The 27,646-nt window shown below is 41.9% G+C and overlaps 1 pseudogene; it reads left to right on the top strand.

Annotated features, from left to right (window-relative positions):
* Positions 1-4,920: 4,920 nt before the first annotated feature.
* On the top strand, positions 4,921-26,297 carry LOC100991860 (neuroblastoma breakpoint family member 15-like; annotated as a pseudogene).
* Positions 26,298-27,646: the final 1,349 nt, after the last annotated feature.

Here is a 27,646-nt window from a genome sequence, read left to right as displayed (position 1 = left end):
CGAGACCAGCCTGGCCAACATGGTGAAACCCTGTCTCTACTAATAATACAAAAATTAGCCAGGCATGGTGGCGCACGCCTCTAATCCCAGCTACTCGTGAGGCTGAGGCATGAGAATTGGTTGAACCTGGGAGGTGGTGGTTGAATGAGCCAAGATTGCACCATTGCATTCTAGCCTGGGCAACAAGAGTGAAAGTCCATCTCAAAAAACAAAAAACAAAACAAAACAAAACAACAACAACAAAAAACAAAAAATATTTCTCTCTTGGCTTGAGTGGGTTATGAAATAAATTTTTCTTTAAAAAAGGGTTTGCAGGTATTTTGAGCTTTTGCGTAATTGAGAATGCCTTTCAATTGGCTTCACACATGAATGAAATTTGGCTTGTTGTGGAGTTTTCAGCTGAAGTTTTTCATCTGCAATATTCTGTGGATAATCTTTTCTGAAATTTAATGTGTTATGCAGAAGTATGATGCCAGCCTGATTTTTTTTTCCTTTGTAAGTAACTTGATAAACACTCTTTTCATCCACAGTTGGCACTGGAAGGACAAGCGCCACACTGAGAGGGTTGGCTGAAACTGAGAGTTTTTGGTTCCTTATGCTCACTCCAGCTTCCCTTTTCCTTTTGAGCTATTATTCATCCCTATGACCAACAGTGGCCTCTGAGGGAGAGGAGGAATCTCTCTCCTTTACCCTCCAGACCATATAAACCCTTTTCTTAAATCTCTATCAAAGCTGAGTCTAAAGTGCATTTTTATTGTGTTTCCTCCAATAAGACTAGGCTGGGCGTGGTGGCTCCTGCCTGTAACCCCAACACTTTGGGAGGCCGAGGTGGGTGGATCACGAGGTCAGGAGTCTGAGACCAGCCTGGCCAACATAGTGAAACCCCGTCTCTGCTAAAAATACAAAAATTAGCCAGGCATGGTGGCATGCGCCTGTAGTATCAGCTACTCTGGAGGCTGAGGCAGGAGAATTGCTTGAACTCGGGAGGTAGAGGTTACAGTGAGCTGAGATTGTGTCACTGGACTCCAGCATGGGTGACAGAGCAAGACTGTCTCAAAAATAATAATAATAATAAGGCTATGCTAAATTACGGTAATCATATCACATATAATAATAATTATGAAGGTGATGATAGCTAATATTTGTGGAGTGCTTATTATGTGCCAGGTACTGTTTTAAGATCTTGACTTGTATTAACTCATTAACTCCCCAACTTAGTTCCTAGCTTGCCTCCATATGGCAGATGCCATTATCCCTTCTTTTTTTGGAAGTACTAGTGAGCATATTATGACTCTTTGGATTGCAGGCTCAAGAGAATGAGGCTCAGAGAAAGGAATTCCCTCTTGCTCCTGTTTAAGGCCCACCTTCCAAATTCTCTTTTCTCATCTTAGAATCTTTCTCTTTTCAGCAGTTGACATTTGAAATATCTATTATCTTCAAGGAAGCCTCACCTCCTATTGAGAGAGGTATGATCCTACTCTCTGTTCACAAGCAGACAAGAATGTGAAAACATAGTTGTTAAACAGTGGTACAAAAACCATCGCAGGGGTTGTTCCATTACATTTCTAAATTATAGAATTATGTCTTTATACTTGCAAATCAAAATTTATCTAGATTTTTTCTGGTGCATGATGAGTCCCTTCCAATTTGCAATGTCAGGTCTTTCATCAGCTCAAGAAAATTTCCTTCTATTGTATCTTTAGAACTTATGGTTCACTTGTCCTGACTTTTCTTCAGGAGCATTGATATCTATGTGTTGGATTTTTATTGTCTTTCCTCCATATCTGTTATTTCTTCTTGGATAATTTTCATCTCTTTGTCCTTTCTTTTGGCATTTGGGAGAATTTCTGATATTGATTCTTTACAAAATTGATTTGGTATTATGTATTGCTAATTCTGCTCTTTATTCTTAAATTCTGCTGTGGCACTGTTTCTTAACTCTGCCAGCTCCTTTTACAATTCAATCTAGTACCTTATTATCTTGTGTTTCATCTATTGTTTTATAGAGTCCATGTTTTCTTTAACCTTTTTTTTGAGAGTACAAAACAGATTTTAAATAATTTTTATTTTTAAGTAAAGATTTTTTGAAATTATGCCATTCTTTTACTTTTGGTCTTAATTGTTTTCTTCTCATGTCTCTGAAACCTTCCAGAGACTCCAGGTTATTCTCTGTCTAGTTGTTGTTATTTTCCCTATCTATTACTTATCTATAAAACTGAGAATCTCATCCATCCCAGAATACGTATAGGACCTGACTAGACACAATAAAATTATGTCAACAGAATTAATAAAAATGTAAAGAAGAATCCTCTTTGACTATTGGATAAGTAAATTTCTAAAAAATATTTAAAGGAAGACAAGTAATCTATAATTCAAGAAAAATATAGAGTTGTCCTAGAATTTAGTGCCTTAGGCTGAAGCAATTATGAAAAAAAAAAAAAAAACTGGAGAAAGTTGACCTTCTGATGTGAGAGATCATAGAGAGATGAACAATTGTAATATCATAATGACATTCCCTGTCATAATGTCTGCCTTATAGATATCATTGAGTTTTTTAATTGTTAAGTTATATTCCACTGGCTCAGGTCACTTGTGTTTATCTAATCTCATCATTTTCTGTTGGTTACATTGATCTAACTCAATTTTGGAGGTACCTCATTGTTTCTTCCATCTACCGATCTGGCTAGTTTAAAGATGAAAACTGCAGCAGATGAGAAAGAAAAATACAACGTGAAAATTTGGCTGCATTAGAAACACTAAACAGTTTTCAGGAAAGCTGAGTGTCAGAGAGAAACAGACACTGGAGGAAAAGAAAAAAAGAGGACACAAAAACTGTCCTGGCCGAAGGGGTCATGACCACACATTATCCTCAGATGACGGCTTCTAATTTTTTCTTCTGCTTGATCAATTCTACGAAGACAAGAAAGTATAATAAAAAAGTTTTAAATTTCAAAGTTTGAAATGATATTAAAGTGGCACACAGTTTCCTTGGGAAAATCAAGTGAGAACCACAAACTCTGAGACTAATTCCAGCAAAAGTATGTAAATCAGTTTGATCTAATGGTACACGGTTAGCTTTGAAGGCCAAAAGGAACTGGTATCTAATTCTTACTCCTCTCCTCACTAGTTTTGTGACTTAGGAAAATTTTGCAATCTTTCTGAGTTTGTTTTCTCATCAGGAGCAGGATAATACTTAAGTAACAGGATAGTTCATAGATTTTTTTTTTGTTTTTGAGATGGAGTCTTGCTCTGTCACCCAGGCTGGAGTGCAGTGGCTCAATCTCGGCTCACTGCAAGCTCTGCCTCCTGGGTTCACGCCATTCTCCTGCCTCAGCCTCCTGAGTAGCTGGGACTACAGGCGCCCGCCACCACACCCAGCTAATTTTTTGTATTTTTAGTAGGGATGGGGTTTCACCGTGTTAGCCAGGATGGTCTCGATCTCCTGACCTCATGATCCACCCGCCTCAGCCTCCCAAAGTGCTGGGATTACAGGCGTGAGCCACCGCGTCCGGCCAGTTCATAGATTTAAATATGATTGCATGGCAGTGGACATGAACCATAATTGTTAAGAATATATTTACACTGAGCTCTCCTTTATCCATTAAAATTGTAGACAAACAACAATTGACAAAGAATAGACAAAATGTTCTAACCTAAATATTCTTCCTTTGTTTCTAGAAAGAAGTCACACATACAGTAAAAATAGAGAGAACCTAGTTCATTTTGAACAATCTTCCCCAAACCCTGAAACAGGTCTACTTTCTAACACCAGAGATGTCTTGAATGAGTCCCACCCCTGCAGTCCCCTCTGTCTGGAATAGACTGAGGAAGTTTGCTCCAGCCTTAGAACAGCATGGGCTGGCAAGCGTTCTCAGAGAGGCTCTCGACTTCAACTCTAAAGGCCCTGAGGAATATGTGCAACTGGGTCGGGTTAAGGCCAAGCTGAACCACATGACCAGGGCTCTCACCGGCGCCAAAGTCAGTGGAAGGATATCAGTCCCCAGAGCTCTGTCACAGGCCATGGGATGCTCCATGGAGGGGTGGTGAGCATATGAATAACAATCAGGAGAAACATCGGTAATGGACAGGAGGCATAAATAAACAATGTCTGCCCTCCAGTAAAACCCAGGAAAGTTCTCATTCAAAAAACTATGTCTTGAAGAAAACATAGGTACAAATCTTTGTGACTTTGGATTAGACATTTTTTAAGTAGGCACAAACAACCCAAAAATAGATAGATAAATGGACTTCACTAAAATAAAAAACTTATATGCTTCAAAGGATAATGTCAAGGAAGTGAAGAGATAATCCACATAATGGGAGAACTATTTCCAAATTATATATTTGACATGGGTCTAGTACCTAGAGTATATAAGGAATTCATATAACTGAGCAATAAACGACAAACAACCAAATTTAACAATGGGAAAAAATCTGTGAGTAGAGGTTTCTCTAAAGCAAACACACAAATGGCCAAGAAGCACATGCAAAGATGTTCGATGTTTTTCATCATTAGGAAAATGTAAATTTAAATCAAAATGAGATACCACTTCACACCCACTAGTATGACTTAAGAAAAAATAAAGACAACACATGTTTGGAAAGTTATGGAGAATATGGAATTCTCATATATTACTAGTGGGAATGTAAAATGGCATAGCCACTGAAGTTGGTAAACAGTGTGTAAGTTCCTCAAAAAGTTAAACATAAAAGAAAGTTAAAGTGACATGATGCAGCAATTGCACTCCTAGGTTTATAACCAAGAAAATGAAAAAGAGATGTTCACTCAAAAACATGTACAAAGCTGTTCATAGCAGCATTATTCATAATAGTTAAAAAGTGGAAACATCTTAAACCACCATCAGTTGATGAATAAACAAAATGTGGTATAATCATATGGTGGAATATCATTTGGCCATTAAAAAGTTGAAGTATTGATGCAGGCTAAAAAGGATGAAACTTGAGAACAAAATGCTGAGAAGCAGATGCAAAATGCCACACTTTGTTATCCCATATAGAGGAAGTGCCCAGAACAAGTACATCTATATATAGAGAAAGTAGATTAGTGGTTGTCAGAGACTGCAAGAAGGGGGGAATTGGAGAGTGACTGCCCATAGGTACAGGCATGCTTTTTGGCATTATGAAAATATTCTGGAATTAGGTAGTGGTGATGGTTGCAGAACTTTTGGAATATGGTAAAAGACACTGAAATATATGCTTAAAAATAGTGATTTTTGTGATATATGAATTATACTATAGAAATAATAATAACAGTAATAAAGAAAGGTGTCTTTCCACATCTCCATGCCTTGTATTTTCATTAAAAAAAAAAAAAAAGCATTTCAGGGCCAGGCTCAGTGGTTTACTCCTGTAATCCCAGCACTTTTGGAGGCCTAGGTGGGAGGATCGCTTGAGGCCAGAAGTTCAAAACCAGCCTGAGCAACATAGCAAGACCTTGTCTCCATGAGAAATAAAAAATTAGCCAGAAATGGTGATGTGTGCCTAGAGTTCCAACTACTTGGAAAGCTGAGGCAGGAGGATCGCTTAAGCCTAGGAGTTCAAGGTTGCAGTGATCTATCATCACCACTGCACTCCAGCCTGGGTGACAGAACAAGATCCTGTCTCAAAAAAAAAAAAAAAAAAAAAGGCATCTCACTTTAATAGTAAGAGGCCAGAATATGATGCTGGCAGCATGTTGTGAGGAAATGTATTAGATGAAAGAAGTTAAATTCCAGTTCTCCTATTTTCAGAAATGACTTATAGGGGAGAGAAACACGTACTTGGAAAGAATCGACCCAGCTGAATTGGAAAATGTGGGAAGGGGATGGGGAAGAGGCTGCTCCACCTGAGATCTGGCTCCAGGACTTACAGCAAGGGGAACTTGGGCAAGTTACAGACTCTCTATGCCTCAGTTTCTTCATCAGCAAAACAGAAAGAATCATCCCAAAAACTATAAGGTCGATGGTATCAGCGGGTCCCCAAACTGACTGCACATCTGAGTCATATTAACAAACACATTCCAGGCCCCACCTGAGCCCTCTGAATCAGAATCCCTGCAAGGAGGATGATGAACTTGTATTTGCACTGACTTTCCCAGCTGTTTCTTACTCTGATCAACTTGGGGGTAGGACCCATTGAGCTGCATCACATCATTCCAAAGCCAAAACACAACAGCAGGACAAGAATATTTTCAAGGCAGTCTCTAAAGCAGAGGAGAAACTGTTGAGGGAACCTAGAAGTAAAGGAGATCTGGCTTGCTGGGCTCCATTTGAACTTTGAGTACAACAGAGAAATGAGCCCTTTGGGACACATGCCTGAGGTAGTGACAGTCCAACTTTGGAAGAGTGGAAGCCCTAGTTCCAAATTCAAGCATGCTTTGAGTAGAAATTAAATTTACCTCTTTTTGCACAGCAACATGGCCAATCTTTCCTAAGCTGCTCAGCTTACAAGAAAAGGAATCATACTGCTAAGAATTCAAACTTCAGCAGTCATAGGTAAGTAAGGAAGTCTTATAAACCCATTCTAGCCACCTAACCAGAAACTCGAAATTTAGCAGGTTCTTTCACTTTCAGGACAGTTGTGTTCACTAGATCAGAGGCATTGAGACATGAAGAACAGACCCTTAAAAAGGGAAAGTGTTCCCTTCAGTTTGAGGACATCACTGGAACATTAGGGAAGTGGGAACACAGCTGCTCACTCTACAGTATGGGTTGCCTTTGTGTCTGGAATGTGTCTGACGTCCTGATCCCTGTGCACATTTCAGGGAGCCTTGGGAGGACCCCGAATCACTGATGGAATTGGACAGTGCATGGAGATGGCTCAGCAGGATGAGGGTAAATGCAGGGGCAAGTCCAGGTCATACTGAGAGACAATGAGTGGAGCTGATGGGGACAAAGATAAAATCAAAAGTTTGTGCTTCATCTTCAAAAACTCAAGCTGATAACAAACTTGGCCTGATGAGAAATAATAAGTATTTTTCTATTTACATGAGAATTTAATCTCAAAACAGAAATCAGAAAAATATGAAGTCCAGGGCATAAAACCTAAACCATTGCTCATAGTTATTCTTTCTAAATAGAGCAAAGTGTAAAATCTTCTCCATAAGACATACATTGTGGTTATAAAAAGGCAAAAGTCTTAGTGAGAATCATTGGTATTCCATAGAAGAGTGAATTAAACACAGCCAAGGGAAGACCCACGTCTCATACTTCTCTTGTATATTCCAAAGTTCCAGGGAAATTCCAGGTGATAGAGGTTATTTCCCATACTGTTAAAGCAAGGTTTCAGACACTTCTGAATTTTGGTCCCAGTACTCTAGAAGGGCACACCTCTGTCCTGGAAAATAATACAGGAATGAATACTCTTCCCATGACTCATTCTGGTCATTCTTCCAGCATCACAAAAACCAAAAAATGGAAATATGGCCAAATACATGATTAGCTATCCCTCATCTTCAGGTTTCTTAATTGTTACTTATGGATAATAGCATTACCTTAAGGATTATGATGAAGATACAATGTCCAAATATAAACACAGTTTTGAGCAAAATGCCTTGTATGAATTGGTCGGTGAATAATTACTAAATATGTGAATATTTACTGGATTGTATGGATCCTATGAATAATTACTGAATAATTATTGTGATTGCTTTTATTGGCAGTGCTGAAAACTCATCCCTTTGTGACCTCAAGTAACCCATGTCACTTTGTGAACCTGCAGTTTTTTCATTTAGAAACTTGACAGATTTTCATTCTGACACAGAATGTCAGGTCTTCCAGACCCTAGAAAATACATTGACTTAAAGCTTTTGATACATCTCAAAGCATCAACCCACTGCACCCTCAACTCAGGCAAGCCCAGCAGCCAATCTTAGGAGACCTGGGCTACAGAACAGTCTCTCAAGTTCCAGGCTCACAACACCTAGGTGGGGATGAAAGCTGAGAAAGCAAAGAGGTGGTTAAGGGTATCACTCTTTCCTACTTGTTCCTCTCACCTCAAACTCACCTTCTACTGCACAGCAACACTGAGGATCACCAACCAACCCTGACCATAACCTTGATCTTGTAATGTTCTGTTAGTGGAATGCAACCCAAAATCAATGGTGTTAGGTCATTTCAACAAAATATATATCGAACCATATTCCATAAGAACTGCTCGTGGCCCTGTTCTTTTCAGTATATGGGAAAACAAAATAGAAACAACAAAATAGCATCAGGTTTACAAAACTTCCCAAGATAGATGGTCACACATTTTTTCAGGAGACCTCTATATAAATGACTTTGATCACTTGATACCTTGAAAAGAGGTCTTGTGGCACTAGAATGACATCTGTAAGTGACGAGTATAAAATGTAGTGCTCAGTGACATTAAAAAACAAATCAACCCACATAGAGGAAGAGCTTTGGACGTAGGGATGTCAAACTGGTCTAGAATGTAATGAAAACCCAAGAAGGTGCCCCAGTAAGAAAGAAGAAATCACCCTAACAATGGGATGCAGCAGCAAGAATACTGAGACAGGAAAGAAAACATTTTAAAAAAATGAATTATTCATTCACTTTCTAGTGGATACAGAAAAAACTGCAGAAGACCCGGAGGATATCAGGGCAGGCTAAAAGTTTGATATCTTACACCTGTGGAAAAGCCTTAAGCTCTGTTTTAACTGAGAGCAGGTGGGGTGACTTCATGACTACCATTAAGAAAATATAACCTGTTGGGAAACTGTTTCTGCCTTGATGATGTTGTACAGACAAGAGATAAACAGTGAGGAATATGCTTAGATGTATTGGGAAAGACACGGGTCTGTGGCATTGTCACAAGGGTACACGAATACTGAGAGTGAATGCTGAAGGAATGATCCCCATTGGTGGTGACCCTCAGGTGAGACTAGGGTGCCTGTGTTTCAGCAAAGCCTGGGCAATTGGAATGCAGGGCTCCTAAGATTCCATGACACCCCCACTTTCTAATTCTGTTATTGCAACTGCAGACGGTTACCTGGCACGCTGGCCACAATCTACCTCACTCTTATCAGAGTCTGAGCTACTGGCAGTGCTTTCAGCTCTGAGTTCAGGCACCTCGAACCTTGTTTTTGTGGTGAAGGATCCTAAAGTGCTGTGGGGAGTGATCACATTTTTCACAACAGTAAGTTAAGAATTTCAGTTACTGACATCCCTCAGTCCTGATTAAACCTATTTGATTTCACCAGTTTTTAACCCATCATATGTTTGGGTTTCTTCTCCCCAGTCCCTGACTCCACCTCTTCTGCCACAAACGTCAGCATGGTGGTATCAGCCGGCCCTTTGTCCAGCGAGAAGGCAGAGATGAACATTCTAGAAATCAACGAGAAATTGCGCCCCCAGCTGGCAGAGAAGAAACAGCAGTTCAGAAGCCTCAAAGAGAAATGTTTTGTAACTTAACTGGCCGGCTTCCTGGCCAAGGGACAGAAGAAATACAGTAAGATCTATAGGCTCACCATCATGAAAGTGATGAATGATGTCCTGTCTTCTCTCTGAGACACTAAATGCTCTCTCCATCAAAAATAATTTCATCCTTCCTGTACTTCTAGGAAAACAGAAATGGGTATTTTAACATTTTGTTAAAGTTGGAAGACAGAGGTACCAAAGTATTAACAACTTTCCATGTTTGCAATCAGATGGGGGTGGGACTAGAGTTAAACTCACAGTTATTGATTTCTAACACAGGCACACAATGACCTGTTTTCTCCAAGAGGCTCAATCATGTTTTCAAGAATCCTCTCTGTACCATATAAGATCTTGCAGACAAATAACATCTAGTCTGTTGTTCTAAATGTCTAGGACTAGTGAAATTTTATTCAGTTCAAGTTTCTGTTGAGGCCCAACAAGCAAAGCTCTGTTCTAGTGACTCTGAGGGGAACTTGGTGATAGTACCCAGTACCTGCTCTGAGGGACTTCAAGAGGAGTCTGCTCCTAATAGAACCTGTGCTATCTATAAGTGACAGCATCAAGAGCAGGGAGTAGGGGCCGTGCAACGTGGCTCACTCCTGTAATCTCAGCACTTTGGGAGGCTGAGGCGGGCAGAGCACGAGGTCAGGAGTTTGAGACTAGCCTGGGCAACATGGAGAAACCCCATCTCCACTAAAAATACAAAAAGTAGATGGGCGTCGTGGCGGGCAACTGTAATCACCACTAATCGGGAGGCTGAGGCAGAAGAATCCTTTGAACCCAGCAGGCAGATGTTGCAGTGAGCCAAGATTGCACTATTGCACTCCAGCATGGGTGACAGGGCAAGACTCGTCAAAAAACAAACAAACAAAAAGATAAATAAAACAAAAATAAAAATAAAAAGCAGAGAGTACCTTGGTGAGAGTGAAGTCCTGCTTCCTGGTGCACAGGCTCTTGTTCCTAAAGAGGAAGAAAGATCACACCCGAGAATGTGTGGAAGCAGCAGTGCAGTGTGCAAAGCAGGGACCCTCAGCCTGTCTCCTGGGCTCCATCCAAGTTGCTTGTTTTGTCTGTCCCTCAGTTTCCTCATCTGTTCAGAGGGTACTACAATAATACCTACCTCTGTAAATTGCTGCAATGAATTACATGAGGTATTTCCTGTCAATCTCCTTGAACATTAATTGGCACAGTGTAAACACTATCTATTAGTTCTTCATTCTGATGTTTCTAAATTAACACAAACTAATCTTATGCTGTTTCTAAATTAACACAACTAATCTAAATCTTAATGCTGCCTCTCATACTAATAAAGTATTTGGGCATATTTCCTTCATGGCCTTATTGTCTTATGTCTCACACTTTATGCTTCAGAGATGATTCTTAAAACCATATCTGAATATTGATTTAAAAATGAAATATTTTTAAAGTCCTTGACATATTTGTCCTTGAAATACCCAGTAAAAGGGAAACCATCAGTCCCATAGTCATAGGGGCCTTCCCGACTGTACAAGAAATCACTACTTCATGCCCCAGTGCAGTGTTTTATAGGAGAGGCTGCATGGCTTGGGAAAGTGGCCCCGCATTCAGAGTCAGACCTCAGGGGCTGTGAGTTCTGACTCCACTTCGTTGTGGTTGAATCATCTTGTCAACTTCCTTGATGCGCCCTTGAGTTTCTCTTTCTTCATCTTTAAATGTTGGAGGATCAGATGCCAGAAAGTCAGGAGACTGAAGAGTAAAGATGTGGAAATCCCTGTCTAGACCCTGGTACTGGGGAGAGTTTTGTCCTTGGGATGGACCTGGCTCCTGCCCTGTAGGCAGTGACCACAGCAGCATGTCAAACCTTCCACTGAGGCAGGCGTGTCTGTCTTTTCTCAGAGTATGAAGAGTGTAAAGACCTCATAAAATCTATGCTGAGGAATGAGCGACAGTTCAAGGAGGAGAAGCTTGCGGAGCAGCTCAAGCAAGCTGAGGAGCTCAGGTGAGGGGACCCCGTGGGGGGAGGGAGGCGGGTAGGTGTGTAGATCTCTCAAGTACAGCAGCTCGGCGGGGAGAAGTAAGAACGAAGCTGGGCCAGGGGAAGGGCAGAAATTGCCATGGCAGGCTCATGACACACAAATATTTATCAGAGAACAAGGATAATAATCAGTTATGTGTTGCAGTTGTTTCTTAGAGCCTTGTTTTCTCTTTTTCAAACAAGTAATTGTTGAGGTGAAATTTACATAACACAAAATTCACCAAAGGAGTGTGAACCACCCAGCAGCATTCAGTATACTCAAAATGGTGTGCCATCACCACCCCACTTACCCTTAGTGAGAATCAACTCCTGACTGACTGCGGCTTCTCATTCTTTCACTCAATCAATGTTGCCTTCTCGACCCTGTCATTCTTTTCTTCTTTTGTCTTTTCAATTCTCCCCATCTGCACCTGGCCTCATTTCTGTACATGGCTTTGTATCTAGTGGCCGCAAGATGCACTATGTGTATTTTCACATGGAAATGTCCATGGCCAGAGTGAGGAACTGAAAGGATGTCTTTTTGAAATGGAATTAGGAAGACACCTACTTTTGTTTACAGAAGGGAAAGATGAATGGAACATCATCGAGGATCTTGCAGGAGCCCTCTCTGATACAGAGGAAGCCTGTAAACCATTTTCTATTCTTTCTCTTGGCCACAGACATTCCTTTCAACATGTGCTGACCTTCTGCTTGAAGGTCTCCTTGAGGACATTGTCTCAGAAGTCTCTGTTGCAATATTTGAACGGATCACTCAACCCTTTCTACTCTTAAATTTTCTCTACCGTCTCACCTTAGGCAATATAAAGTCCTGGTTCACGCTCAGGAACAAGAGCTGACCCAGTTAAGGGAGAAGTTACGGGAAGGGAGAGATGCCTCCCGTTCATTGAATGAGCATCTCCAGGACCTCCTCACTCTGGATGAGCCGGACAAGTCCCAGGGGCAGGACCTCCATGAACAGCTGGCTGAGGGGTGTAGACTGGTACAGCACCTTGTCCAAAAGCTCAGCCCAGGTAAGGTGGCCATAGGCCCTGATGACCCAAAACCCCAGGCTTATGAGAGACTCCAGACCTCCATACTTTCACAATGACAGTTGAATCAATGGTGTTTTTTTCCACTAAGCTTATGTGGCCATGACATGACCAGGACTTCTTGGGTAAGAAGGGAGATGGGAAACCCATGGGGTTGGAGGTCACAGTATTGCGAGTGTCCCTCCTCCCTTGATGGAAGGTGGTCTTTGGAGTAAGAGGCAGCATCTGTCTAGTTTTAAAGGACAGGAAGGAGGCTGCGATGGGAGCAGACTTGTTAGAGTGAAAAGAGCTCTGGACTAAGAATGAAGGTTCCCAGGCTGTCTTTTCGGCAATGTTCTTAGTAACTGTCAGAGAGTGAATGACTTGTCCTTCCTGAGTTTCTCTCTCTCCCTGGCAGACAAATTGTCTCCTGCAAGGGTCTGAAGCATTCAAATGTGGGAACACTTACAACTGCTTTCCAAAATGAGATGAAGCCCCTCGCCGTGTGATGTTGGAGAAGGCACTTGATGTGGGGGTGTTTTGTGGTAGGAAGTGCTTCAGATTGGAGCACTCCCCATGGATAGAATGTCCCTGAATAACACAGCAGAAGCCACTTGGAGGCTTGAAATCTTCTGATGCATAGAGGACTGTGGGACAAGTTTGTCTGCTTCTAAGAGAAAGAATTAGGTTTGAAATGCAAACTGTGACAGGACACCAAGCCCGTGCCTGGGAATCAGATCTGGCAGGATTGGGGAGACAGCTGCCAACGTCCAGAGAGAGGCTGCACAAGCCTCCAGTGATATGGGAAGCGAAAGGTCTTTTCAATATTTGGCCACATCTTGATGGTGGCCCTCCACATCAGAAATGCATTGCCTGATGGATCAGGAAACCATGCCAGGGCATTCTGTTAAAGATAAAACATGAGAGTTTTCAGTTGAACGGTGACCCATGCCTAGATGTTCATGTCTCTGTTGCACATTGGGCTGACTGTGCTTGCAGACTGTGAAGTGGGAAATATCTGAATGAACACTTCTGTATTTACAGAAAATGACAACGATGACGATGAAGATGTTCAAGTTGAGGTGGCTGAGAAAGTGCAGAAATCGTCTGCCCCCAGGTAACACTGAATACTCAGGAACAATTAATGGATGGTAACATATGAGGAATATCTAGGAGGCACACCCTCTCTGGCATCTATGATGGGCCAAAAACCCGCATTCGCTTGGCCACAGTATGTGAAATATAACCCAGCTTAGACACAGGGTGCGGCAGCTGTCATGTTTCTCTGTGTGTGCCGAGTGTCATGTCTGCACTGTACAGGGATAGCTGAGTCTTCATCCTCCTCAGCTCCTATCTGTCCAGTGCAATGAACCCAGCTGCTCTCTTCCTCTCTGGTTCCCATGGCAGCCATGCTCTGTTGCAGAGAGAACAGGATTGCATGTTCCCTCTTAATGGGAACCTCCATTTTGCTTTCTGGGACCACTCTCTTAATGCCGCCTGTCAAAACCAGCTAGGACTCCCTGGGGTCCAATCCCTCTGTGTTTAATCTTCTGTCATCTCTGTCCCACCTGGCTCATCAGGGAGATGCAGAAGGCTGAAGAAAAGGAAGTCCCTGAGGACTCACTGGAGGAATGTGCCATCACTTGTTCAAATAGCCATGGCCCTTATGACTCCAACCAGCCACACAGGAAAACCAAAATCACATTTGAGGAAGACAAAGTCGACTCAACTCTCATTGGCTCATCCTCTCATGTTGAATGGGAGGATGCTGTACACATTATTCCAGGTAGCCTCTGTTTTCCTTGTGTCTCATACCTCTCTCTAGGCTGAGGAAGATAAACTCTGAAGACAGGCTCTATAAACACAAATTCATTTGAATAAAAAACTATGATGGGTTTCTAAACAGATATCAGGGAGTTTTTTTGTCCTTCTCAGCTAATGTCATGCCTTTGTCTGCCAGTCCCCAGTATCAAGTTACTCAACCCCAGGCAAGTGTGACAATCTCATAGTCACCTGAGTGCAGGAGGTGCACAGGCAGTATCTGTCAGGCCTCCTAGCTTCGATTCAGTATCGCTTGTCATCTGTGATTAAGTCATCTGTCCCTGAACAATGTCCATGGAGTTTCTATGCCTGTTTAAGGAAGCTGGCAGCCTTGCCTTTGTATTTGGAAATATTGTTCCCCAGGCTTCACTGCTCTCAGCTTTCATCTGGATCTCCTTTAAGTCAGCTTGCTTAGCTGCACAGTCACCCTGAAATCAGGACGGAAACTTTTCTTCTTTACTTTGCTGATATATTTCCATAAAGCAAGGCTGGACCCTGGTTTTCCACCCTGTCAATGCAATGGCTGATCCAATGTTTCTTTGTAGCATCGTGGATTTTTTTTTTTTTGCGATGGAGTCTTGCTCTGTCACCCAGGCTGGAGTGCAGTGGCACCATCTTGGCTTGGTGCAACCTCTGCCTCCCAGATTCAAGTGATTCTCCTGCCTCAGCCTCCTGAGTTGCTGGGACCACAGGTGCACAACATCACATCTGGCTAATTTTTGTATTTTTAGTAGAGACAGGGTTTCCCCATATTGGCCAGGGTAGTCCTGAACTCATGACCTCAAATGATTCACCTGTCTTGGCCTCCCAAATCACAGATTCTTTTTAAAGCAAGAGTTGTTCAAATTTATCTGTCAGTCATGTTTCATGTATAGATGCCTCTAAACATTTAATGTCCATGTTACCTGGTGATATAAGTCCGTATTGCAGCAACACTCTTAGAAAATTGTTTGACCAATTTTTGGAGATTTTTTTGGGGAAAAAATTTTGTTTAACTTTGACTCAGGCAGGGAATATGGCATTATGGTCTACACGTAGAGGGAGATTTTGGCCTGTGGGTCTGGAAAGCAGGGTCATCTAATTCTCACCAAAGTTAATCTAGGACACCCTAGAATATTCCTGTCAGAATCCTTATTCTTGCACTGAGAATAGTTATGTCCTTGTGCTGTGACTGGACAGTGATTTGTTCATATGTGAAGTATGAATTGCTTAATGTGACCTGCTTCTCTGAATTTATTTACAGAAAATGAAAGTGATGATGAGGAAGAGGAAGAAAAAGGGCCAGTGTCTCCCAGGTAATGTTGTGGAATTGTTGGCTGTTAATTCAGTAGTGACATCTGGAGATGGTAGATTTAGGGAAAATGAGGAAGTGATGAATAGAACTATTGCTTCCATTCACCCAGCTACAAATTGTGCTGATTTACAATGTTGTATGTTATTTGTGGCACTTGTATTGGTTTTAATTTCATAGTCCTCTCAAGATAGGAACTTGCCATCAGATGAGCCAGGTGAACTAGCCAAACAGGGTTTTCTTGTTGATCTTTTCAAAAAACCAGCCCTGGATTCATTGATTTTTTGAAGGGTTTTTTGTGTCTCTATCTCCTTTAGTTCTGCTCTGATCTTAGTTACTTCTTGTCTTCTGCTAGCTTTTGAATTTGTTTGCTTTGCTTCTCTAGTTATTTTAATTGTGATGTTAGGGTGTCAATTTTAGATCTTTTCTGCTTTCTCTTGTGGGCATTTAGTGCTATAATTTTCCCTCTACACATTGCTTTAAATGTGTCCCAGAGATTCTGGTATGTTGTGTCTTTGTTCTCATTGGTTTCGAAGAACATCTTTATCTCTGCCTTCATTTTGTTATTTTCCCAGTAGTCATTCAGGAGCAGGTTGTTCAGTTTCCATGTAGTTGTGTGGTTTTGAGTGAGTTTCTTAATCCTGAGTTCTAATTTGATTGCACTGTGGTCTGACAGTTTGTTGTGATTTCCATTCTTTTACATTTGCTGACGAGTGCTTTACCTCCAACTATGTGGTCAATTTTGGAATAAGTGTGATGTGGTGCTGAGAAGAATGTATATTCTGTTGATTTGGGGTGGAGAGTTCTGTAGATGTCTTTTAGGTCTGCTTGGTGGAGAGCTGAGTTCAAGTCCTGGATATCCTTGTTAAGCTTCTGTCTCATTGATCTGTCTAATATTGACAGTGGGGTGTTAAAGTCTCCCATGATGATTGTGTGGACTCTAAATCTCTTTGTAGGTCTCTCAGGACTTGCTTTATGAATCTGGGTGCTCCTGTATAGGGTGCATATATATTTAGGATAGTTAACTCTTCTTGTTGAATTGATCCCTTTACCATTATGTAGTGGCCTTCTTTGTCTCTTTTGATCTTTGTTGGTTTAAAGTCTGTTTTATCAGAGACTAGGATTGCAACCCCTGCCTTTTTTTGTTTTCCATTTGCTTGGTAGATCTTCCTCCATCCCTTTATTTTGAGCCTATGTGTGTCTCTGCATGTGAGATGGGTTTCCTGAGTACAGCACACTGATGGGTCTTGACTCTTTATCCAATTTGCCATTCTGTGTTTTTTTAACTGGGGCATTTAGCCCATTTACATTTAAGGTTAATATTGTTATGTGTGAATTTGATCCTGTCGTTATGATGTTAGCTGGTTATTTCGCCCGTTAGTTGATGCAGTTTCTTCCTAGCATCAATGGTCTTTACAGTTTGGCATGTTTTTGCAGTGGCTGGTACCGGTTGTTCCTTTCCATGTTTAGTGCTTCCTTTAGGAGCTCTTTTAAGGCAGGCCTGGTGGTGACAAAATCTCTCAGCATTTGCTTCTCTGTAAAGGATTTATTTCTCCTTCACTTATGAAGCTTAGTTTGGCTGGATATGAAATTCTGGGTTGAAAATTCTTTTCTTTAAGAATGTTGAAGATGCTGGAGAGGATGTGGAGAAATAGGAACACTTTTACACTGTTGGTGGGACTGTAAACTAGTTCAACGATTGTGGAAGGCAGTGTGGCAATTCCTCAGGGATCTAGAACTAGAAATACCATTTGACCCAGCCATCCCATTACTGGGTGTATACCCAAAGGATTATAAATCATGCTGCTGTAAAGACACATGCACACATATGTTTATTGCAGCACTATTCACAATAGCAAAGACTTGGAACCAAGCCAAATATCCAGCAATGATAGACTGGATTAAGAAAATATGGCACATATACACCATGGAATACTATGCAGCTATAAAAAATGATGAGTTCATGTCCTTTGTAGGGGCATGGATGAAGCTGGAAACCATCATTCTCAGCAAACTATTGCAAGGACAAAAAACCAAATATCGCATGTTCTTACTCACAGGTGGGAATTGAACAATGAGAACACATGGACACAGAAAGGGGAACATCACACACTGGGGCCTGTTGTAGGGTGGGGGGAGGGAGGAGGGGTAGCATTAGGAGATATACCTAATGTTAAATGATGAGTTAGTTAATGGGTGAAGCACACCAATGTGGACATGTATACATATGTAACTAACCTGCACATTGTGCACATGTACCCTAAGACTTAAAGTATTAAAAAATATATATATATACATACACACAAAAAATAATAAAGGAAAACTATACATATGGAAAAAAAAAGAATGTTGAATATTGCTCCCCCTCTCTTCTGGCTTGTAGGGTTTGTGCCAAGAGATCTGCTGCTAGTCTGATGGGCTTCCCTTTGTGGGTAATCCGACCTTTCTCTCTGGCTGCCCTTAGCATTTTTTCCTTCATTTCAACCTTGGTGAATCTGACAATTGCGTGTTTTGGGGTTGCTCTTCTCGAGGAGTATCTTTATGGTGTTCTCTGTGTTTCCTGAATTTGAATGTTGGCCTTCCTTGCTAGGTTGGGGAAGTCCTTCTGGATAATATCCTGAAGAATGTTTCCCAGCTTGGTTCCATTCTCCCCGTCACTTTCAGTACACCAATCAAACGTAGATTTGGTCTTTCCACATAGTCCCATATTTATTGGAGGCTTGTTCATTTCTTTTTACTCTTTTTTCTCTAAACTTCTCTTCTCGCTTCATTTCACTAATTTGATCTTGAATCACTGATACCGTTTCTTGCACTTGATCGAATTGGCTACTGAAGCTTGTGCATGCATCACGTAGTTCTCGTGCCATGGTTTTCAGCTCCATCAGGTCATTTAAGGTCTTCTCTACACTGTTCATTCTGGTTAGCCATTCGTCTAATCTTTTTTCAAGGTTTTTAGCTTCCTTGCGATGAGTTCGCACATCCTCCTTTAGCTCAGAGAAGTTTGTTATTACCGACTTTCTGAAGCCTACTTCTGTCAGCTCATCAAAGTCATTCTCCATCCTGCTTTGTTCCATTGCTGGCGAGGAGCTGCGATCCTTTGGAGGAGAAGGGATGTCAGGTTTTTGGAATTTTCAGCTTTTGTGCTCTGGTTTCTCCCCACCTTTGTGGTTTTATCTACCCTTGATCTTTGATGATGGCAACCTACAGATGGGGTTTTGGGGTGGATGTCTTTTTTGTTGATGTTGATGCTATTCCTTTCTGTGTGTTAGTTTTCCTTCTAACAGTCAGGTCCCTCAGCTTCAGGTCTTTTGGAGTTTGCTGGAAGTCCACTCCAGACCCTCAAACAGGGATTTCTTGGTGTTGCCTATTCTCTCCCATGTGTTTAAATCCAGGGAGAGGTGTATATATGCTTTCTTCCTATTTGTTGGTAGTATGTTGGCTAGTATTTTTGCAAGAAAAGAAATTGAAAAAGTAAATATATTATATCAAAATATTGGGAAAATGGGGCCCTTAATACACAAGATCTGTGTCTGCACTGCGTCAAGAACTCTCTTCACTTGAATGCTGCATGTAAAATTCAACCCAATTTATGCAAAGTAGTTGAAGCCCTGTGTCAGTTCTCTGTGCTGCAAGTCATGATGGTAGTTTACAGGGAGAGTCTGGGTGCCCTGAGTTGGCTCATCCGTGGCAAATGTACTGAGCACATGCTGCCCATTTTTGCTCTGTCCCCAGAGCAGTCACCCTCCACCCTGCATTTAGAAGGATAGTTTTATTTCTCTTGAAGGAAAAATGCCTTTGGTTTCTGTGACCACTCCATTCTGTCTCCCATCAGATCATCTGGGAGGTTTTGTTGTCTAATGTCTGTTGGTTAAATCTTCTATCATCCCTGTCCTGCCTGGCTCATCAGGAATCTGCAGGAGTCTGAAGAGGAGGAAGTCCCCCAAGAGTCCTGGGATGAAGGTTATTCGACTCTCTCAATTCCTCCCGAAATGTTGGCCTCGTACCAGTCTTACAGCAGCACATTTCACTCATTAGAGGAACAGCAAGTCTGCATGGCTGTTGACATAGGCAGTGAGTACTCCATTGTGAAGGTGTTAAAGCTCCAGTTAATGGCCCAGGTAGACCCCATAATCTTCGGGCCTTGTGCCCCTGGTTGGGCTGAGAGTTGCCATCACTGCGGGCTAAACCTATATATCAATGTAGATTTCAGTCACTCTGGAGTCGAGTCTGAAGCACAGGTATGGGGTGGGTCAGTGAGCTTTGCTCTCTTCCTAGTCTCAGGCCATGCCCGTGCCAACCTGGACTGACTGTCACGACATTGAACTCAAGGCAGGTGTGGCAAACTCACACCAAACTATGCAGCACATGCCCAGGAGTTGTCCGTCAGATCAGCTCATCTGAATTAAATGTCTCTTGCCAGCTACAAAATTCCTTATGAGTTTTGTTCCCAAAGCATGTCTGTGTGGTTCTTTACCTGCCCAAGGCCAGTGTCACCCTTGTCTACATCTCAGTGAAAGATGTAACCCAGGTTTCACTGAATTTATCCCCATTTTCTGTGTCTTCTAAGTTCGCTTGTTTTAGCTCATCTGTCCGTCATGTTCCTGGTATGTTTTCTAGATAAATGGCTGACTTTTCACCCGCAAAAGCCATAATAGCTGATGCTTCTGTGTAGAACCAAGTTTCATTTTGACTCAAGAGCCGGTACATTGCACCCCTTCATCAAATCTCTGTGTCCACAATCTCATAAACTATCAAATTCTGGGTATTTGATGAGAGAAAGCTTAATATTGAAGTATCTCTCCTATGAGGTGTTAGAACTATTTGCCTACAATTTATTGGGGAAAAAATTGCTCATTTGTGTACACAAACCTAGGACAGAGCACATAGGGAAGATAACATTCCAAAACAGGGTAATTTTGCCCAAGGCTCATGAAAGAACTCAAGCCAGTTTTCTCAAGACTTGACCTCAGGCCTACTGGAATATTTCTCTCAAAGTCTCCTGTTCTCACACTGACAAGACTGATGTCCCTGTGTTAGGATTGGACAGAGGAATGTTTCCGTGTGCAAGGAAGAACTGCTTAATGTAAGAGGCCCCATCTGCATTTATTTGCAGGACATCGGTGGGATCAAGTGAAAAAGGAGGACCAAGAGGCAACAGGTCCCAGGCGAGTTTGAGAAATTGTGGGCAGTTAATTTGATGTTGACACCTGGAGATGCCAAGTCCAGGGAAAACAGTACGTGCTGAAAATAATAATTTCATCTTGACAGACAAGTCTGAATTATGCCTACTAACATTGATTTTTGGTTCTCATTAGAGTAAATGTTTAGGTTTCCATTTCTTCCTACCCTTATCATTTACTAACCTAGTGAAGGTTGACCATACCTCAAAAGCTGTATTCTCATGGTGACTGCAGGGAAACTTGAGCAAATTTTATGCAAAATTATAGAGGACATGCTTTTCATGATCACTGTTCACTGTGTGTCCTGAGAGCACAAATACAGAGTGTCCTTTGACTCCCTGATCAGTGTGTCACCTGGCCAATTCACTGAGCTCACTCTGTGTGTGTGTGTGTGTGTGTGTGTGTGTGTGTGTGTGTGTGTGTGTGTCTTTCTCTTTCATCCTTTTCTACCTGGCCCTTGTCTATCCCAACATAAAGGCAATAATTTGTTACCTCATTAATGGATCTGTCCTTTTTCTTTTCAAACTCTTCCTTACGTTAGCCATGAAATCTAGCTGGGGCTGTGTGGTTTCTGATTCCCCCTGGCTTATTCTTTACTTTTTCCCACTTTTCCAGGCTCAGCAGGGAGCTGCTGGATGACAAAGGGCCTGAAGTCTTGCAGGACTCACTGGATAGATGTTATTCGACTCCTTCAGGTTATCTTGAACTGCCTGACTTAGGCCAGCCCTACAGCAGTGCTGTTTACTCATTGGAGGAACAGTACCTTGGCTTGGCTCTTGACGTGGACAGTGAGTACCTTACTATGAAGGTGATAAGCCTCCACCTGGTCTTCCAGATAGGGGTGATATTCCTGTTCCAAGTGGCCCTTACTGACCCGAGAGATGTCATTGCCGCAGGCAGGACCTATGGGCGCATATAGGTTGTAATGAAACTGTAGTCTCAGCTGGAAGCCTAGACATGAAATGGGTCAGTGAGCAAGGCTCTATTCCTAGTCTCCAGCCATGCCTGTGGCAACCTGAGCCCGCTCTCAGCACATTGGACCCAGGCAGATGTAAAAAATTCACAGAACTATGATTTGGACTCAAGGGTTTGTAGATTTCCTCCCTCATTCTAATTTCAGTGTCCAAAATTCTTGCATCCATGAACGAGCTGGGCATTTGATGAGACAGGGCTGAATACTGCAGTTTTCCTCCTAGAAATCATCTGGGGCATTTTCTTTGAACTGATGGGAACAATAAGGCATAACTGTTTGCACAAACTTGGGATAAATGATTTTGGGATAACGATCTACCAGAATAGTGATATTTCACCCTTGGTTCTGAGATGCAAACCAAAGAATATCATGACCAGCTTTCAGGCCTCCCGACGTATATCTCTTACATTGTCCTGTTCTCATGCTGAGGAGCCTGAGATCCCTGTGTGGGGATTAGACAGTGGACTGTTATGGGTGTAGGTGAATTGGCTTATTTTGTCTGTCCCTGTCTGAATGTATTGCAGGAATTAAAAAGGACCAAGAAGAGGAAGAAGACCAAGGCCCACCATGCCCCAGGTAACTGAGCAATTGTGAACAGCTACTTCTGTGTTGACATCTGGAGACTCCTGGTTCAGGGAAAACAGAGCGGGCTGACATTATCGATTACATCTTTTCAACCAAGCCTGAATTATTCCTACTAACATTGCTGTTGGTTTTCATTGCTGTAGATATTTAGGTTTCCATTTCTTCCTCCCCTTATCATTTACTAACCTACTGTAGGTGGACCAGACTTCAAAAACTGTATTCTCATGGCGACTGCATGGAAACTTGAGCACATTTTATGGAAAATTATTGAGCACAGTCTTTTCATGATCACTGTATGCTGTGTGTCCTGAGGGCACTAACTCAGAGTGTCCTGTTACTTCCTCATCAGTGTGTCACCTGGACAATTCACTGAGCTCGTTCTCTCTCTCTCTCTCAGTGTGTGTGTGTGTGTGTGTGTGTGTGTGTGTGTGTGTCTGTCTGTCTGTCTTTCTCTTTCATTCTTTTCCATTTGGCCCTGTTCTGTCCCAACATGAAGGCAATAATTTGTTACCTCATTAATGGATCTATCCTTTTACTTTTTTAACCACTTCCTTATGCTACCCATGAAACCTAGCTGGGGCTCTGTTGTGTCTGATTTCCCCTGGCTTATTCTTTACTTTTTCCTCCTTTTCCAGGCTCAGCAGGGAGCTGCTGGAGGTAGTAGAGCCTGAAGTCTTGCAGGACTCACTGGATAGATGTTATTCAACTCCTTCCAGTTGTCTTGAACAGCCTGACTCCTGCCAGCCCTATGGAAGTTCCTTTTATGCATTGGAGGAAAAACATGTTGGCTTTTCTCTTGATGTGGGAGGTGAGTACCTTTCTATGAAGGTGATAAAGATCCACTGAGTCTTCCATATAAAGATCATATTCCTGCTCCAAGTGGCCATTACTGAGCTGAGAGATGTCATTGCTGCAGTGAGGACCTATAGGCATATGTAGGTTGAATGAAACTCTAGTTCTACCTGGAAGCCCAGACATGGGATGGGTCAGTGAGCATGGCTCTCTTCCTAGTCTCAGGCCATGCCTGTGGCACTCTGATTCTACTCTCATGACATTGGACCTGGGCAGATGTGACAAATTCAGAGAACTATGATTTTGACTCAAGGGTTTGTAGATTTCCTTTTTCACTCTAATTTCAGTGTCTGAAGTCCTCACAACCACGAACAATCTGAGTATTTGATGAGACAGGGCTAAATATTGTAGTTTTTCTCCTAGAAATCATTTGAGGGTATTTGCTTTAAATTGATTGGAAAAATATGGCATAACTGTTTGCACAAACTTGGGACAAATGATATTTGGATAACGATCTACTAGAATAGGGACATTTTACCCACAGTTTCTGGGAGAAAAACCGAGGAATTTCTATCATGACCAGCCTTCAGGCCTCCTGAAATATATCTCTCACAGTGTCCTATTCTTATGCTGAGGAGCCTGAGGTCCCTGTGTGAGGATTAGACAGTGGATTGTTATGTGTGTAGGGGAATCAGCTTAATGTGTCTGTCCATGTTGGAATTTTTTGCAGAAATTGAAAAGGAGAAGGGGAAGAAAAGAAGGGAAAGAAGATCAAAGAATAAAAGAAGAAGGGGAAGGAAAGAAGGGGAAGAAGATCAAAACCCACCATGCCCCAGGTAACTTTCAGCAATTGTGGATGCTTAATTCTGTGTTAACACCTGGAGGCAACAGATTCAGGGAAACCAGAGTGTGTTTGATGTCACGTTTTCAACAAAGGCTGAATTACTCCTACTGACATTGCTGTTGGTTTTCATTGTAGTAGATGTTCAGGTTTCCATTTCTTCCTCCCCTTATCATTTCCTAACGTACCATAGGTTGACCATACTTCAAAAGCTGTACTCTCATGGCCACTGCATCGAATTTTGAGCATATTTTATGGAAAACTATTGAGCTCACTCTTTTCCTGATCACCGTTTGCTGTGTGTCATGAGGGCACTAACTCAGAGTGTCCTTTTACTCCCTTACCAGTATGTCACCTGGCCAATTCACTAGCTCACTTTCTCTCTGTCTCTGTCTCTGTCTCTGTCTCTCTCTCTCTGTCTTTTTCATTGTTTTCTACCTGGCCCTGTTCTATCCCAACATAAAGGCAATAATTTTTTTTTTTTTTTACCTCATTAATGGATCTATCCTTTTTCTTTTCTAACCACTTCCTTATGTTACTTCTGAAATCTAGTGGGGCTCTGTGGTGTCTGATTTTCCCTGGCTGCTTCTTTAGTTTTGTCTCATTTTCCAGGCTTAACGGTGTGCTGATGGAAGTGGAGGAGCCTGAAGTCTTACAGGACTCACTGGATAGATGTTATTCGACTCCGTCAATGTACTTTGAACTACCTGACTCATTCCAGCACTACAGAAGTGTGTTTTACTCATTTGAGGAACAGCACATCAGCTTTGCCCTTTACGTGGACAATAGGTTTTTTACTTTGACGGTGACAAGTCTCCACCTGGTGTTGCAGATGGGAGTCATATTCCCACAATAAGCAGCCCTTACTAAGCCGAGAGATGTCATTCCTGCAGGCAGGACCTATAGGCACGTGAAGATTTGAATGAAACTCTAGTTCCATTTGGAAGCCCAGACATAGGATGGGTCAGTGGGCATGGCTCTATTCCTATTCTCAAACCATGCCAGTGGCAACCTGTGCTCAGTCTGAAGACAATGGACCCACATTAGGTGTGACACGTTCACATAACTGTGCAGCACATGCCGGGAGTGATCAGTCAGACATTTTAATTTGAACCACGTATCTCTGGGTAGCTACAAAGTTCCTCAGGGATTTCATTTTGCAGGCATGTCTCCGAGCTTCTATAACTGCTCAAGGTCAGTGTCATCTTTGTGTTTAGCTCATCCAAAGGTGTTACCCTGGTTTCAATGAACCTAACCTCATTCTTTGTGTCTTCAGTGTTGGCTTGTTTTAGCTGATCCATCTGTAACACAGGAGGGATCCTTGGCTGAGGATTGTATTTCAGAACCACCAACTGCTCTTGACAATTGTTAACCTGCTAGGCTCCTTTGGTTAGAGAAGCCACAGTCCTTCAGCCTCCAATTGGTGTCAGTACTTAGGAAGACCACAGCTAGATGGACAAACAGCAATGGGAGGCCTTAGCCCTGTTCCTCTCAATTCCATCCTGTAGAGAACAGGAGTCAGGAGCCGCTGGCAGGAGACAGCATGTCACCCAGGACTCTGCCGGTGCAGAATATGAACAATTCCATGTTCTTGCAGAAAACGCTTAGCCTGAGTTTCATAGGAGGTAATCACCAGACAACTGCAGAATGTAGAACACTCAGCAGGACAACTGACCTGTCTCCTTCACATAGTCCATATCACCACAAATCACACAACAAAAAGGAGAAGAGATATTTTGGGTTCAAAAAAAGTAAAAAGATAATGTAGCTGCATTTCTTTAGTTATTTTGAACCCCAAATATTTCCTCATCTTTTTGTTGTTGTCATGGATGGTGGTGACATGGACTTGTTTATAGAGGACAGGTCAGCTGTCTGGCTCAATGATCTACATTCTGAAGTTGTCTGAAAATGTCTTCATGATTAAATTCAGCCTAAACATTTTGCCGAGAACACTGCAGAGACAAGGCTGTGAGTTTCCAACCTCAGCCCATCTGCGGGCAGAGAAGGTCTAGTTTGTCCATCACCATTATGATATCAGGACTGGTTACTTGGTTAAGGAGGGGTCTAGGAGATCTGTCCCTTTTAGAGACACCTTACTTATAATGAAGTACTTGGGAAAGCGGTTTTCAAGAGTATAAATATCCTGTATTCTAATGATCATCCTCTAAACATTTTATCATTTATTAATCCTCCCTCCCTGTGTCTATTATGATATTCATATCTCTACGCTGGAAATTTTGGGTCTCAATTTTTACTGTGCCTTTGTTTTTACTAGTGTCTGCTGTTGCAAAAAGAAGAAAACATTCTCTGCCTGAGTTTTAATTTTTGTCTGAAGTTAATTTTAATCTATACAATTAAAACCTTTTGCCTATCACTCTGGACTTTTGGATTGTTTTTTACATTCAGTGGTATAATATTTGATTATGCTGATTGGTTTTGGTGGGTACTGATGCGAATTAATAAAAACATTTCATTTCCATGTTTATTTTCTAATCTCTTCCACATTGTAGGCTATGTTTACCATACGTAGCAGAATGTATTTACATTTCTTGGTTCTAGTCATTTGTATTCTTCGTGAGTGTGTGTGTGTGTGTGTGTGTGTGTCTGTGTGTGTCTGTGTGTGCCTTTGGCATTTAGGAAGGGTTGTATAGCTCATGTTAAATATTGCACTAAAAATGTTTTCGATGGTTTTCCTCCCTTTGAACTAGACACACTTCTAATATTTGGTTTATAGTTTTAAATTATAACTTTCAGCATCAAATATTTCCATACAACAGTCAATTACATGATGTGTTTTCTTTTTCCTACCTCCTTTACCTGCCACTTCTCATAATAGTATTTGAACCTAAACATATACCGGTGACATTCTGTGATTATCATCTTGCCCCTACCTTGGTTTTTATCCATTGTGGTTTAGGTGCACAATGAAATATATTAACGCTCATGAGCTATTCAAAAGTGAATGTCACAGTCATCACTTGCTGAGTGGTACTCATTCTTAACAGAGTCCTCATGAGGGAATCAGGTCTCGCTGAGTTTAGCATGTTTAATAATCTTTTCTCACGGTCTCGATACATGGATCGCATTACTAGATATAAGGTGCTTGCCCAAAATGATTTTTCTGGAGTTTTTAGGAGATATTGTCTTCCTTGGGGGACATACATGGTGTATGTTCTCATTGTGGGATTCTATTTTGTTCTACCAGGACCTCTAATTTCTGCCAGTTACTTCATTCATTTGTTCTCTTCACCATGAGTCTCCAGAGGATACTTCCATGGTCCGTGCCTCCCCATCTCCCAGCAATTCTGCATTTCCAAGATTGGCACCTCTGGTCCTCTGCACGGTGAAGCCCCTTCCTTTCAATTCCCCAGTAGCCAGTGCTCTAATCCACCAGGTCTCAGGCATGATCTATGTTTCTCCACACTCGCTTTCTGAAGATAGTTTTACCTGGGTTCTATCATGAACAGGCCCTCCCTCCTGTCCTGGCCTCTATTTGCCTAGTGTTTCCTGCTCCCTCTGCCATTGTGTGGCTCCCAGACCTGGCTAAAGAAAATCACCTGAGGGCCACAGTGTTCCCTAGCCCTGGTGTTTAGGGCAGGATTATGGGTGAGATTTTTGGGTCTCTAAGTTGACTCCTACGGCTCTGAAGTGTAAGTTGAGAAATTCAGCTGTTATCATCCTAGGTGGACTTGCTCCCTCCTATCCTCCTACTTCAAATGCAGA

This window comes from Pan paniscus, chromosome 1 (assembly GCF_029289425.2).
Source record: "Pan paniscus chromosome 1, NHGRI_mPanPan1-v2.0_pri, whole genome shotgun sequence".
Taxonomy (NCBI): Eukaryota; Metazoa; Chordata; class Mammalia; order Primates; family Hominidae; genus Pan; species Pan paniscus.
This window is presented reverse-complemented; position numbering and strand designations above follow the sequence as displayed.